Raw genomic sequence first — 14256 nt, forward strand, 5'->3', positions numbered from 1 at the left:
CCAAAGCTGTGCAAAATAATTGCTCTGTGGTTTAGGGTTTACTGGCCCATCTTTTCCCTCTTCCCACAAAGCCACCACTCAAATTTAACATGCATTTGATTAATCTGATTCAGAATCAGCCTTATATTAAAAGTCAGGCCACAACAGAAAAATAGGGGGACAGAAAGCAAGACTCATTAAGAAAGATTAGACAAGTTGGCAAGATGGGATGACTCAGGTATTAGACACTGCTATGTTGAATCTTCCTCTTCTATAAATGTTTTGTGCCCTTGACAGTGAGTTAAGTGCATAGATATAAACTGTTGACTGACCCAGTCTAAGAATTTTCTAAAGGGTGGATGGCAAATAAATGAACAGCTCTGAGGCCTTAACTTGGCCTTCTAGCAAGGATTCCATCAGAAAAATCATCTGGATTTAAGAAAAGAAGTTATCAGGAAGAAATTTAAGAAACAGGAAGCTACACTGTTTTAAGAAAACAGATACCCTGTTTTAAGAAACAGGAAGTTAGGCTTTCCTCATCCAATGGAAAACTGCTTAATATGGCATCAAGCTTATACCCTCTCCCATTCCTGTCAAACTCAGAGGATACTTGAGGTTTTCTGGTTGTGTCCACTGAAAAGAGAAGTGGGGGAGTGCAAGAAGGCTCACGGAGGGAAGCAGGAGCCTGAGCAGAGTTTCACTCTCACGTGGGCTAATGAATGATAATTAAATAACACAATTTCTGAAGTACCTGACAGTTCTAAGAGTCTCTGATTCTGTAAGAGGACCTCAGTATGATCAGTTTTTGCTTATAAAGTTAAACAGAGTAAGGGATTGGAAGCATACTGGGTGAAATTAACTACTCCAACTAGAACTTCCAGTACAGTGTTGAATAGAAGTGATGTAAGCAGACATTCTTGTCTTATTGTTGATTTCAGGGGAAAGTATCTTAGTCTTTTATCATCAACTATGATGATAATTGTGAGTTTTTCATAACTGTAATTTATCAAGTTGAATAAGCTCCCTTCTATTCCTAGTTTGTTGCATGTTTTTATTATGAAAGGGTACTGGATTTCATCAAAAATATTTTTCATTTATTGAGATAATCATATGACTTAAAAAATTCTACTGATATAGTGCTTTACATTAATAGATTTTCAGATGTCAAACCAACCTTGCACTTCCGGGTAATCCCATGTGGCCATAGTGTGTAATTCTTTCTATGTTGCTGGATTCTGTTTGCTAGCATTTTGTTGAGAATTGTTGCATCCATATTCTCCAGAGATATTAGTCTGCAGTTTTCATTTCTTATGTTTTATTGAATGCCACTTCAAATCCTTTGCCAAAAAAAGACTAAGCATAACAAATTTCATTAAAAACCATTTCTTCTATGTCATCCCATTCATTCAAGTCTATAAACTTTGGTTCCCGACTGCCCATGATTAAATACACACTTCTCAGTGTATCTTCCATTATTTCCCTGCACAGTTCCTTCACTCTAGAAAGATTAATTTTTTTCACTGTCTTACCAAAAAATCCTAATGCTTAGAAAACTCCATGTCTTTATTCATGCTATTTCTCCATGTTGAAATTATTTTTTATTGATGGCAAATTTAATGTATACCCCCCTACTGCTTCTCTTCTCTAACAACCAACATCCTTAATCTAAATGAAGTTTAGGCTTGTAAGAAAGATTAAATCAGTTACAGAAAATGTAAAGCTATATAATCTCTGCACATGAGTAGATGTATTTATATTTTAAGGTAGTTCCAAATATTTATTATTGTCTGTCTTCCCTACTAAATATATGTGCATTAGACCTGAAAGCAGAAATGTTACCTCTTTTGTTTAATGCTGTCACCCTAGTATCCATAATAGTATGTGACCAAAGGAAGCATTCAATATTTATTGAATAAATAAATAGGCTACTCTTTTCTATGTATTCCACTTCTCCATAAAGCTAGATCATTGATCACCTGGCCTAAAGCTTTCTCTTTCTTCCCCAGACTCATAAGTCTAATTTTCCATAGAGTATATTTAACACTTTTCATATACTGCTCTGTGTTCTTAGTTATCACTCCATTTGTCTATGCTTTACTTCCCAACCAGATTATAAAAGCCTAGAGGGCAGAGACCATAGTGTATTTATTTTTCAAAACTCTGTCACACTCTAGACAGTGTATCTGGCATATAGTAAGCTCTCAATGAACAATGCCTAATAAGACTAGCATAGACAGTTTACTAGAGCCTCAGGAAAACTTAATGCATTTACTGGATTTCTAGTAAAGAAATCTATACGGATAAACATCATCATGGCTGAAAATTTTAAAATTTTATTGTCTTCTTGATGTCTTACATCTACTTTGAGGCAACTGTGATGTTTTCCTGTCTCAGCACAAGCTTGTTTATCAGGAGATAAAATTAGTACACTAATTTTAACATTGACAAGGCCTAACTAAAATTGTGATAGATGTGAGAGTTCACTGTACCTAAGAAATCCTTCCCTTGGAGAAGATAGGCAGTAAAATACTTAATATCTTTTCCAGGCCTAGATTTTAAGAAATTTGAGGTATTCTGTCACAGCCCCTCTTGTCCATTTAAGGCTCTGCTTGAATCCATATTTTATTGGAGCCTGTGTTTATTGCCTGGTTACAAGTAGTATATCCAGGTGCCTCTGATAGGAAACAAAATACTCAGCATAGCAACACCAATGGGAGGTCACCCTATGCACACTGTCCAAAATTCCCATCTCGTTTCCTAAATATAGAAATATGTAGCCTCTGATCTGGCCTTTTCCATTCATGACTACCTCAAGAAAGAAAGCAGCAAGACAGACCAGAAAATCAACATACTCCCTCACGCTAGTCTCAGTTTCCTCTCCAAAACCCCCTTTACCCACATACATTTTGGGTATTCATTTCCTCTATATGCCTCATCTTACCTGAAATTCTATTCCAGAAGACATCTGTTATTATGCCACCACACACTTAAAGTCCCTTTCCTTCTTCTTTACCTTCAAGTTCCTATTTCTAATTATTTCTGACAATCCCTAGTTTGGTCAAGAATGTCTTGAATTTTTCACTTTCTACTAAAAGACAAGAATTTCTATTCCTAAAATGAAGCACAACTACAAAACAGATTATTTCTAAGTTAAAACAGTAATAATACCACCCCAAACAACCTCTACCATCACTTCATATGGCATAAGCTCAATGACAGTTCATAGCAAAAAAGCCCAATGCATTATTTTCTGTTTTATAAAAAAATTTTTTAATATCCAAGTAGATTATATTAGCCAGACAACATTTTTCTATACTATTATACTTTTTAATGTAGTAAATAATAATACTTAATATTTTAGAATGATAGAATAAAGATACTGGTCAATTTACTAACTTATATTAATAGAAGAACACATTATTTTATTGATACCTAGATTTTCTCTAACATTGTTTACATCAATCTCAAATCAGAATCTTCTCTCATCTGGCTCTTTTATGCCAAGTGTGCAGTAGGTCTACAGAACTAACAGTCCCAGAACCGAGAAGGCAGAAAAAGAACTTTAGGAAAAATGGCTCTCGGGGGGAAAGCAGAGGTGATGCTATCTGATACGTTTTACAGTGCGAAAAATTAAATTGCGAGGAATTATGGTAGAGCCACTGATAGGAATGGGGTGTGGGAAGACACAGAGATTTTTAAAAAAATGAGTAAATAGAAATTGTGGCAATGAGTAACTTTAATAAAAACAAAAAAGTATAATGACAGGAAATATTATCACACTACATTAACTCACTAAGCAATGAACAATATTTATATCATCTTTATAATGAAAACAATTAAGATTGACAAAAAAGAATATGATATAAGAATACAGGGAAGATGGAAGTGTAGAAAGGAAGTGCAAAAGAGATAGAATCCTTATTTACAACAAATAGCAAGTGAATACGGTAACAGTGAATCAAGAGATGATAGTCCATTCAGGTTATTTAGAAATATGGAGATAAATACTTGAAGAAACAGCTTATAAAGAGTGGCTGACTATCAGGCAGGATGAGGTGGGGGTATCAGGGATTGTGCTACTTTGATGTATTTCATTAGCAAATTTTGGTTGTTAAAATTCATTTACTAATTTGATAAAAATAAAGCCATATCATAATAAATAAACTAATGGCCTTTTTGAGACTAAGACTATCCTGTAAGAAGGTGAAGAACCTTCTGAAGGGTAAACCAATTGTGTCAACCACAGTCCTGTTAAACACTGGTTTAGAAATCAAGGCTGAGTAGTGGAGCTTTGTTTTGGGAGTGAACTTACAATTGTAAATTTGGCTTTGGCTGTTAAGGTATCCAAAAGGTGGACTCTCACCTCATGTAAAAGGCAGAGAACTAACACGTAAGAATCCCAAATAACGTGCCTGTTGTACTAGTTCTCTAGATACAGATGTCATGGAGACATGAAATATAGAATGGGATGGTGAACTATTGCAGCGAGCTAGATAAGGAAGGACATGTACTTTGTAATATGGAATGCATTTTGTTTTTGAATATTAAATTCCTGTTTCTTTTATGTAATTTCTCAGCCTGTCATAACACAGGTTGAGTATCCTTAATTCGAAAATTCAAAATCCAAAATGCTCCAAAATCTGAAATTTTTTGAGTATTAACATGACATGACCCTCAAAGAAAATGCTCAGTGAAGCATTTCGAATTTTGTGTTTTCAGATAAGGGACTCAACCTGTATGTACAGAGAAACAAGGTTCATTTAAAGGCAGAAACTAAATATTCTGGGTAGAAATCATGGAAATTATAGTATTTGAAAGGGACAGTGAAAATCTAATAATACAAATACAGGTCCATTGGTCTAGTGGTTTCAGCCCATCTAAAACACATTTTTCAGAGCAACAATATTGGAAAATTTTTGTTTAATGTGGGACAGAATTTTCCTAATCCATCATCCAGTCATTTTGGCTGTGAACTGGTACATTTCATTATGTGTTAGCTGTCATTTTAATTAAAATTAATATTAAATATTGGTTCTGGCAAGAATCCTCAGATTACCCTATGGTTTTCACTTCTAGTTCCAAAGATATGTTCATTTTTTCCCCTTTGTTTATTGAATAGATGTTTCCTCCACTAATACATAATCCCACTATCATATTATACTTTTTTTTTTGAGACAAGGTCTCATTTTGTTACCTGGTTGGAGTGCAACGGTGTCATCTCGGCTCACTGCAGCCTCCACCTCCCAGGTTCAAGTGGTCCTCCTGCCTCAGCCCCCAAGTAGCAGAGACTAAAGGCATGTGCCACCATGTCTGCCTAATTTGTGTGTGTGGTTTTTTTTTTTCTTGCTGTTGTTGTAGAGATGCAGTTTTGCCATGTTGTCCAGGCTGGTCTTGAACTCTTATGCTCAAACGATCTGCCCGCACTTTGGCCTCCCAAGTGATATTATTCTTGATTATTCTTGAATAATGTTTAATCTTCCTTTTATTTTTTTTTTGAGACAGGGTCTCTTGCTCTGTCACCCATGCTGGAGTGGAGTGGCACCACCACAGCTCACTTCACCCTCGACCTCTGGGGCTCAAGTGATCCTCCGACCTCAGCCTCCCGAGTAGCTGGGACTACAGGCACACACTACCACAAGCAACTAATTTTTAATTTTTTTTTTTGTAGAGATGGGGGTCTCACGATGCTGCCCAGGCTGATCGTGAACTCCTGGGCTCAAGCAATCCACCCACCTCAGTCTCCCAGTGTTGGGCTTACAGGTGTGAGCCACTATGCTCCCAGCCAAAATTAATCTTTCAAATAAATATTGCAAAAGGTTGTCTGAAAACGTTAACACCTTCAAAAAACATACTATATTAGGCCAGATGTGGTGGCTCACGCCTGTAATCCCAGCAGTTTGGGAAGCCAAGGCAGATGGATCCCTTGAGGCCAGGAGTTCAAGACCAGCCTGGGCAATATGGTGAAACCCCATCTTTACTAAACAAAAAAAAAAAAAAAAGAAAAGAAAAGAAAAGGAAAAAAAACATGTATAACATCAAATATACATAATTTCTTCTTATAGAAGTATATTGTATCAATATAGTATCAGATGGTGGATTTAGAACATATTTGACATTTACTGGTCTACAATTCACAGGGTGCCTTCTAGAAAACCTGATAAATGGGATTCTCATTATTAATCCATAATTCCTATGCAACAGTATTTGTTTATAATGTCAGGATTATATTATACGTACTAACATATGTATCTTCCTCCATTTTCCCAATAAGTTAGCCAGGTTTAATTTTCCTATTTTTTTTTTCAAAAAGAATTTTTAAAAAAATTGTTGGCTGCGCACAGTAGCTCACGCCTGTAATCTCAGCACTTTGGGAGGCCGAGGGGGCCAGATCACCTGAGGTGGGGAGTTCAAGACAAACCTGGCCAACATTGTGAAATTACGTCTCTACTAAAAATACAAAAATTAGTTGGGTATGGTGACACGCGCCTGTAATCCCAGCTACTTGGAACTCTGAGGCAGGAGAATCGCTTGAACCCTGGAGGTGGAGGTTGCAGTGAGCCAAGATGGCACTCCAGCCTGGGCAACAGAGTGAGACTCCGTGTCAAAAAAAAAAAAAAGAAAGAAAGAAAGGCCAGGCACGGTGGCTTATGCCTGTAATCCCAGTACTTTGGGAGGCCGAGGAGGGTGGATTATGAGGTCACAAGTTGGAGACCAGGCTGGCCAACATGGTAAAACCCTGTCTCTACTAAAAATACAAAAAAATTAGCTGGGCGTGGTAGCAGGCACGTATAATCCGAGCTTCTTGGGAGGCTGAGGCAGGAGTATCGTTTGAACCTGGGAGGTGGAGGTTACAGTGAGCTGAGATTGTACCACTGCACTCCAGACCAGACAACAATGCAGGACTCTGTCTCAAAAAAAAACAAACAAACAACAAAAAAAAATTGTGGTAGTGTGGTTGTGAAATCACACTAAAGGCAGTCAACCAGCCCTTTCAAAATATACCCTTGACTTATTACAGAGTATTCTATGTAACTAAAATACCTTTATATTCATAGACTATCAAATATGAGTTCTGCGAATAATTCAAAAATTGAATCATATTCTTCCAGTGCACTGTAGATCTTTTCTAAAATACTGAACTTTTTACAGATATGTCCCACCAGGGTTGGGAAAAGGTCCAAACAGTCCTTTCTTATTATATAGCCTGTATTTTTAATTGTGATATATATATATAACATAAAATTTACCATTTTAACCATTTAAAAACATTCATGTCATCTGTACTTGTAACATGATCTCTAAGGAGAAACACACAGCCATAGATACCTTTTTAAAGCAGAAGAAAACAATGCCTATCCAGTTTATGGAACTGCCAGTAATGATTCAACATTCAGGGAGGGATAGTCAGTAACTCCCAGTATCCCTTTATTTACTGAAATTGATCCCCTTACGAGGCATTAAAAGTATGTAAATAGTTAATAACCAATTTGCTAAGTTATACGAATTCCTAAAACAATCAGTGATCTGAGAGTTAGATTTCTTTGATAGGAGACATTCACAAAATTAGCACAAATAATATAGGAATGTAATTTACTTTTATCCAACTCAACGTGCTTCAGAGGCCTCATCGAAAATGCATGGGGAAGTATTTTTTAATTTGCTTATTTTGATGTCATATAATTACATTCTTATGGATTCCCTCATGTATATTTAAAAAGTTAATATTGTGGAGAATATGTAGTTCTAAAGTCCTTTTACAATAGATAGTGAATAAATAGATATCATGGCTAGTAAAGGATGATTACATTAGAAAATCTCCATTTACAAAAGATAAAAGATTTATCATTTTAAAATAATTTTTTTTAAATAAAGAAGACTGAAAGAATAATGTCGCAGTTATAATACCCAATCTGTGGCAGAACGGAAACAGCGCTGACTTGAAAGACCTAAATTCCTCTTCATTTCCTACCTTCTTACTAAACAGAACTTAAAGCCTTCTTTACAACTCATGACAAAAATAAAAGCAACATCTTTTTCATATATAAACAGTTTGTTCACCTGAGTATTTACAAAATATTTATTCTAAGCGCAGAATGTTAGAGAAATGTGGAAACAAAATGCGAAGAAAATATATCTTGAGAATAATCTAACAAATAGCTTTCTTTGTTTCTTGCTGACACACTTTGTGGTTACAATACAGGCTTCCAACGAACACCGGATCAAAATTAAAATTCTAGGCAGGCATTCAACTTTTATGATTGTGTCCATTCATTTCCCACTGAGCATGGGAAATGAATGCTTTACAAGTTATTTATTGAAGATATTCCCATAGTACTCTTAGAAAGTTCACTTCCAAAAGAGGCCTTATTACTGTAATGTATCCGAGTAAATGAAAGCTATACCAGGATTCTCACATCATACTTTATAATTTCAGCAGGGCAATAAAATTATGTATATAACAGAGGTTCCTCTGAGGTCAGTCCACAGCAATTTTGCAAAGGTACATGATAAATAAGAGGAATAGAGACCAAACAAATTTCTAAAATCAAGAATAACAATCCAAAATGATTTATGACTATATTTTGAATAAAGTTAAATACAGAATAATTAAGCAGAAAGCAGTCAGCTTAATTACAGTTTTCCTGCAGTGAATGTAAAGTTGGAACAAGTGCAGTAAGCCTGATCAAAATCAGGTAACAGTTACCTCTGCAGCCTTGTTTGATGGTTCCAGTCCAGTCATATTTGCTACTATTAACTGATGTAAGAGTTGAACTTGAGCCACACTTAGGAAGAAGTCCAGGTTTGTGGTTATATTCACTTCTAAGGAATGGCCACACACTAAAATCTCCTGAAGCAAAAAAGGTAGAATACGGATAAAGAAACATGATAGCTTTCAGATAATAATTTATCATTCTTACTTATTTGACCTTCACTACTTTGGTGACGTTTCCTAGGACTCAAGTTCATACATTAAGGTGAAGAGCAAAAATGGTGAGCACAGTCACTTGGACAGAATTTAATAGATAAATTTCATATTTATGAGGGCCTGCTGTGTGTTGGGCCTTGTGCTAGATATACACAACTAACAATAAGAAGTCTTCACCTTTTCATACCTATTTGACTTTTCCATACCTCAAACTATTATTATTGTTTTCAATATATAGCAACAATGTATTTGTGTAGCATAATCTTGTTCATGAATTCAAACCAACAAATATTTACTAAGAATCCCCTAAGTACTAGGTACCACAGTAGAGTCCTAGGAATATCACAAAGAATAATGTTGGCCTTGAACAGCAACCTACTCTTGAGGAGGTTATAATCTAGTTGGGCAGACAGATGTAAACAGACAATTGTAGGCAGGCAATTATAATTGCTAAGAGCCACAGTATGAATATTCTCCAAAGGACATACTCTAAATGATTTATAAAAAAACAGAGTGTTGAAGATAGCTAGACTAATTTATTTCACTTCTTTAAACTGCTAAAATCTTGGCAGCATTGGGTAGATGTCCATAACTTAATTGGTGCTGTTCTGCAAAACCAAGGCACTTGAACATTTATCACTGGAAAACTGTTCAGACAAGGAAAACAGAACAAAACAAAAAACCAATCCAGTAGCTTCACTTAATAAGGAGACTATGACTAGTCCAAATGCAAAGGCGTCAGCTTAGAGCAGCTTTTAATAAAGCCATAAAGAACAGCATGTCTGAAACAATTATTCTTTTTTTTTTTTTTTTGGTTAAATAACATTTTCCTCCACAAGTTCTCTGTATTAATTCACTCTAGTTAGAATTCTTGTTCTATTCCTCAAGTATTGACAAAAAGGGAAAAAAGTATACCAATTCAGGATTTTAAAAAAATAGTCGCCATAACATTACCCAAGAGCATAAAAATTTGTACTAAAAATATCTTGGCTCTATTGGTGGCATACATCCTGTGAAAACTTGCAAAAAATTGATCTTACACTAGGAGGTTAAATAGTATCAATGCAATTGGTAGAATCAGCAGCTAATAACATAAAAACAAGGATAATTTTCATTTTTATAGAACTTACAGCTTTTCAGATTCCTCTTATAATTATTTTTTCTATTGATCGGTTTGAACCTTATAACAATCTAGAGGGCAACAAGAGTTGCTATATATGAAGCAACTAAGGTATGCATAAGAAAACTGTTGGAACAAAGAGTTTGAATGAATGACTTAGGAGGATAACCTTTAGTATAAAGCTGAGTTTGGCCTAGAACTAGGTTTCCTGACCTTTAGCTTCCTGCCTCTTTCACCTGGGAATGAGGAAGTTTCTAGTAATGCCTTCAAATCATGCCTTTAAATGACTTTGAAGATGACTTAATTAAGATAGGATGATATTTCATCAACACTTGGATATATTCTTATCTTTGTTTCTGAATTCAATGACAAGCATTTGGGAATCCAAGTAAAGAATATTTTTGGAGGAAAAAAATCTTAATAATTTAAAAGGATTATGATATCCCATTTTTGTGAGTCAAATACACACAGGAAATAGGAGAATTTCTTAAATGTGATTTCAATATGTGAGTCTTAATTCGTATTTTCATAGCAGCATTGGTATGAAAAAGGGCATGTCATAAGGAGTTTCATGTATTCTAAACCAACAGTGTTACTAAGCAGCTATAAGATATTAGTAGATTTATTTAATCTTTATACCCCTTTTGTGGATATACAAAAAATTAGTATTATATATCTAAATTTTCCAAACATTTTATAATAACTGACTTACAATTCTGTGAATGAGCAAAAAGTTTATATTGTGTTTAGCATAAAAAGTTCTATGAAGAATTGCTTTAGTTATAATGAATAAGATTATTATTACATTTCTTTTTTTTCATTTTTTAAAAACTTTTTTTAATCATAGTTTAAGTTATAGGGTCCACGTGCACAACATGCAGGTTTGTTACATATGTATACATGTGCCATGCTGGTGTGCTGCACCCATTAACTTGTCATTTACATTAGGTATATCTCCTAATGCTATCCCTCCCTACTCCCCCCACCCCACGACAGACCCCAGTGTGTGATGTTCCCCTTCCTGTGTCCAAGTGTTCTCACTGTTTAATTCCCACCTATGAGTGAGAACATGAGGTGTTTGGTTTTCTGTCCTTGCGATTGATTGCTGAGAATGATGATTTCCAGCTTTTTCCATGTCCCTACAAAGGACATGAACTCATCCTTTTTTATGGCTGCATAGTATTTCATGGTGTATATGTGCCACATTTTCTTATTCCAGTCTGTCATTGATGGACATTTGGGTTGGTTCCAAGTCTTTGCTATTGTGAATAGTGCTGCAATAAACATACGTGTGCATGTGTCTTTATAGCAGCATGATTTATAATCCTTTGGGTATATACCCAGTAATGGGATCGCTGGGTCAAATGGTATTTCTAGTTCTAGATCCTTGAGGAATCGCCATACTGTCTTCCACAATGGTTGAACTAGTTTACAGTCCCACCAACAGTGTAAAAGTCTTCCTATTTCTCCACATCCTCTCCAGCACCCATTGTTTCCTGACTTTCTAATAATCGCCATTCTAACTGGCGTGAGATGGTATCTCACTGTGGTTTTGATTTGCATTTCTCTGATGACCAGTGCTGATGAGCATTTTTTCATGTGTCTGTTGGCTGCATAAATGTCTTCCTTTGAGAAGTGTCTGTTCATATCCTTTTCCCACTTTTTGATGGAGTTGTTTGTTCTTTCTTTCTACAAAGAGCTAAATTTGTTTGAGCTCTTTGTAGGTTTTGGATATTAGCCCTTTGTCAGATGAGTAGATTGCAAAAATTTTCTCCCATTCTGTAGGTTGCCTGTTCACTCTGATGGTAGTTTCTTTTGCTGTGCAGAAGCTCTTTAGTTTACTTAGATCCCATTTGTCAATGTTGGCTTGTTGTGCCATTGCTTTTGGTGTTTTAGACATGAAGTCCTTGCTCATGCCTATGTCCTGAATGGTATTGCCTAGGTTTTCTTCTACGGTTTTTCTAGTTTTAGGTCTAACATTTAAGTCTCTAATCCATCTTGATTTAATTTTTGGATGAGGATTAAGGAAGGGATCCAGTTTCAGCTTTCTACATGTGGCTAGGCAGTTTTCCCAACACCATTTATTAAATAGGGAATCCTTTCCCCATTTCTTGTTTTTGTCAGGTTTGTTAAAGATCAGATGGTTGTAGATGTGTGGTGTTGTTTTTGAGGGCTCTGTTCTGTTCCATTGGTCTATCTCTCTGTTTTGGTACCAGTACCATGCTGTTTTGGTTACTGTAGCCTTGTAGTATAGTTTGAAATCAGGTAGTGTGATGCCTCCAGCTTTGTTCTTTTTTCTTAGAATTCCCTTGGCAATGTGGGCTCTTTTTTGGTTCCATATGAACTTTAAAGTAGTTTTTTTTCCAATTCTGTGGACTAAGTCATTGGTAGCTTAATGGGGATGGCATTGAATCAATAAATTACTTTGGGCAGTATGGACATTTTCATGCTGTTGATTCTTCCTACCCATGAGCATGGAAAGTCCTTTCATTTGTTTGTGTCCTCTTTTGTTTCATTGACCAGTGGTTTGTACTTCTCTTTGAAGAGGTTCTTCACATCCCTTATATGTTAGATACCTAGGTATTTTATTCTCTTTGAAGCAATTGTGAATGTGAGTTTACTCATGATTTGGCTCTCTGTTTGTCTGTTATTGGTGTATAAGAATGTTTGTGATTTTTGCACATTGATTTTGTATCCTGAGACTTTTGCTGAAGTTGCTTATCAGCTTAAGGAGATTTTGGGCTGAGATGATGGGGTTTTCCAAATATACAATCCTGTCATCTGCAAATTTGACTTCCTCTTTTCCTAATTGAATACCCTTTATTTCTTTCTCCTGCCTGACTGCCCTGGCCAGAACTTCCAACACTATGTTGAATAGGTATGGTGAGAGAGGGAATCCCTGTCTTGTGCCAGTTTTCAAAGGGAACACTTCCAGTTTTTGAACATTCAGTATGATATTGGCTGTGGGTTTGTCAGAAATAGCTCTTATTATTTTGAGATACGTTCCATCAATACTGAATTTATTGACTGTTTTTAGCATGAAGCATTGTTGAATTTTGTCGAAGGCCTTTTCTGCATCTATTGAGATAATCATGTGGTTTTTGTATTTGGTTTTGTTTATATGCTGGATTATGTTTATTGATTTGCATATGTTGGACCAGCCTTGCATCCCAGGGATGAAGCCCACTTGATCATGGTGGATAAGCTTTTTGATGTGCTGCTGGATTTGGTTTGCCAGTATTTGAGGATTTTCGCATCCAGGTTCATCAGGGATATTGATCTAATATTCTCTTTTTTTGTTATGTCTCTGCCAGGCTTTGGTATCAGGATAATGTTGGCTTTATAACATGAGTTAGGGAGGATTCCCTCTTTTCGTATTGATTGGAACAGTTTCAGAAGGAATGGTACCAGCTCCTCCTCGTATCTCTGGTGGAACTCGGCTGTGAATCCATCTGGTCCTGGACTTCTTTTGGTTGGTGGGCTATTAATTATTGCCTCAATTTCAGAGCCTATTGGTCTATTCAGGGATTCAACTTCTTCCTGGTTTAGTCTTGGGAGAATGCATGTGTCCAGAAATTTATCCATTTCTTCTAGACTTTCTAGTTTATTTGCACAGAGGTGTTTGTAGTATTCTCTGACGGTAGGTTATATTTCTGTGGGGTCGATGGTGATATTCCCTTTATCATTTTTTATTGCGTCTATTTGATTCTTCTCTCTTTTCTTCTTTACAAATCTTGCTAGCGGTCTATCAATTTTGTTGATCTTTTCAAAAACCAGCTCCTAGATCCATTGATTTTTTGTAGGCTTTTTTTGTGTCTCTCCTTCAGTTCTGCTCTGATCTTAGTTTCTTGTCTTTTGCTAGCTTTCAGATTTGTTTGCTCTTGCTTCTCTAGTTCTTTCAATTGTGATTTTAGGGTGTCAATTTTAGATCTTTCCTGCTTTCTCTTGTGGGCATTTAGTGTTATAAATTTCCCTCTACACAATGCTTTGTATGTGTCCCAGAGATTTTGGTATGTTGTATCTTTGTTCTCATTGGTTTCAAAGAACATCTTTATTTCTGCCTTCATTTCGTTATATACCCAGTAATCATTCAGGAGCAGGTTGTTCAGTTTCCATGTAGTTGAGCGGTTTTGATTGAGTTTCTTTTTTTTTTTTTTTTTAATTTATTTATTGTTATTATACTTTAAGTTGTAGGGTACATGTGCATAACGTGCAGGTTTGTTACATATGT

General features: G+C 35.8%; 1 protein-coding gene and 1 long non-coding RNA gene across 2 annotated transcripts in view; one reads left to right on the forward strand and one right to left on the reverse strand.

The window, feature by feature from the left end:
• The window catches only part of VPS13B (vacuolar protein sorting 13 homolog B), an 876795-nt gene that overhangs the window by 570043 nt on the left and 292496 nt on the right, over positions 1-14256 (forward strand). The gene's annotated exons all lie outside the window — the stretch shown is intronic.
• On the reverse strand, positions 1283-10973 carry LOC116268678. Its single transcript, XR_004175851.1, has 2 exons — positions 8684-10973; positions 1283-1332 (listed from the first exon to the last, which is right to left on the reverse strand). It is a non-coding gene; the product is annotated as an uncharacterized LOC116268678 (long non-coding RNA).

Source organism: Papio anubis, chromosome 8 (assembly GCF_008728515.1).
Source record: "Papio anubis isolate 15944 chromosome 8, Panubis1.0, whole genome shotgun sequence".
Taxonomy (NCBI): Eukaryota; Metazoa; Chordata; class Mammalia; order Primates; family Cercopithecidae; genus Papio; species Papio anubis.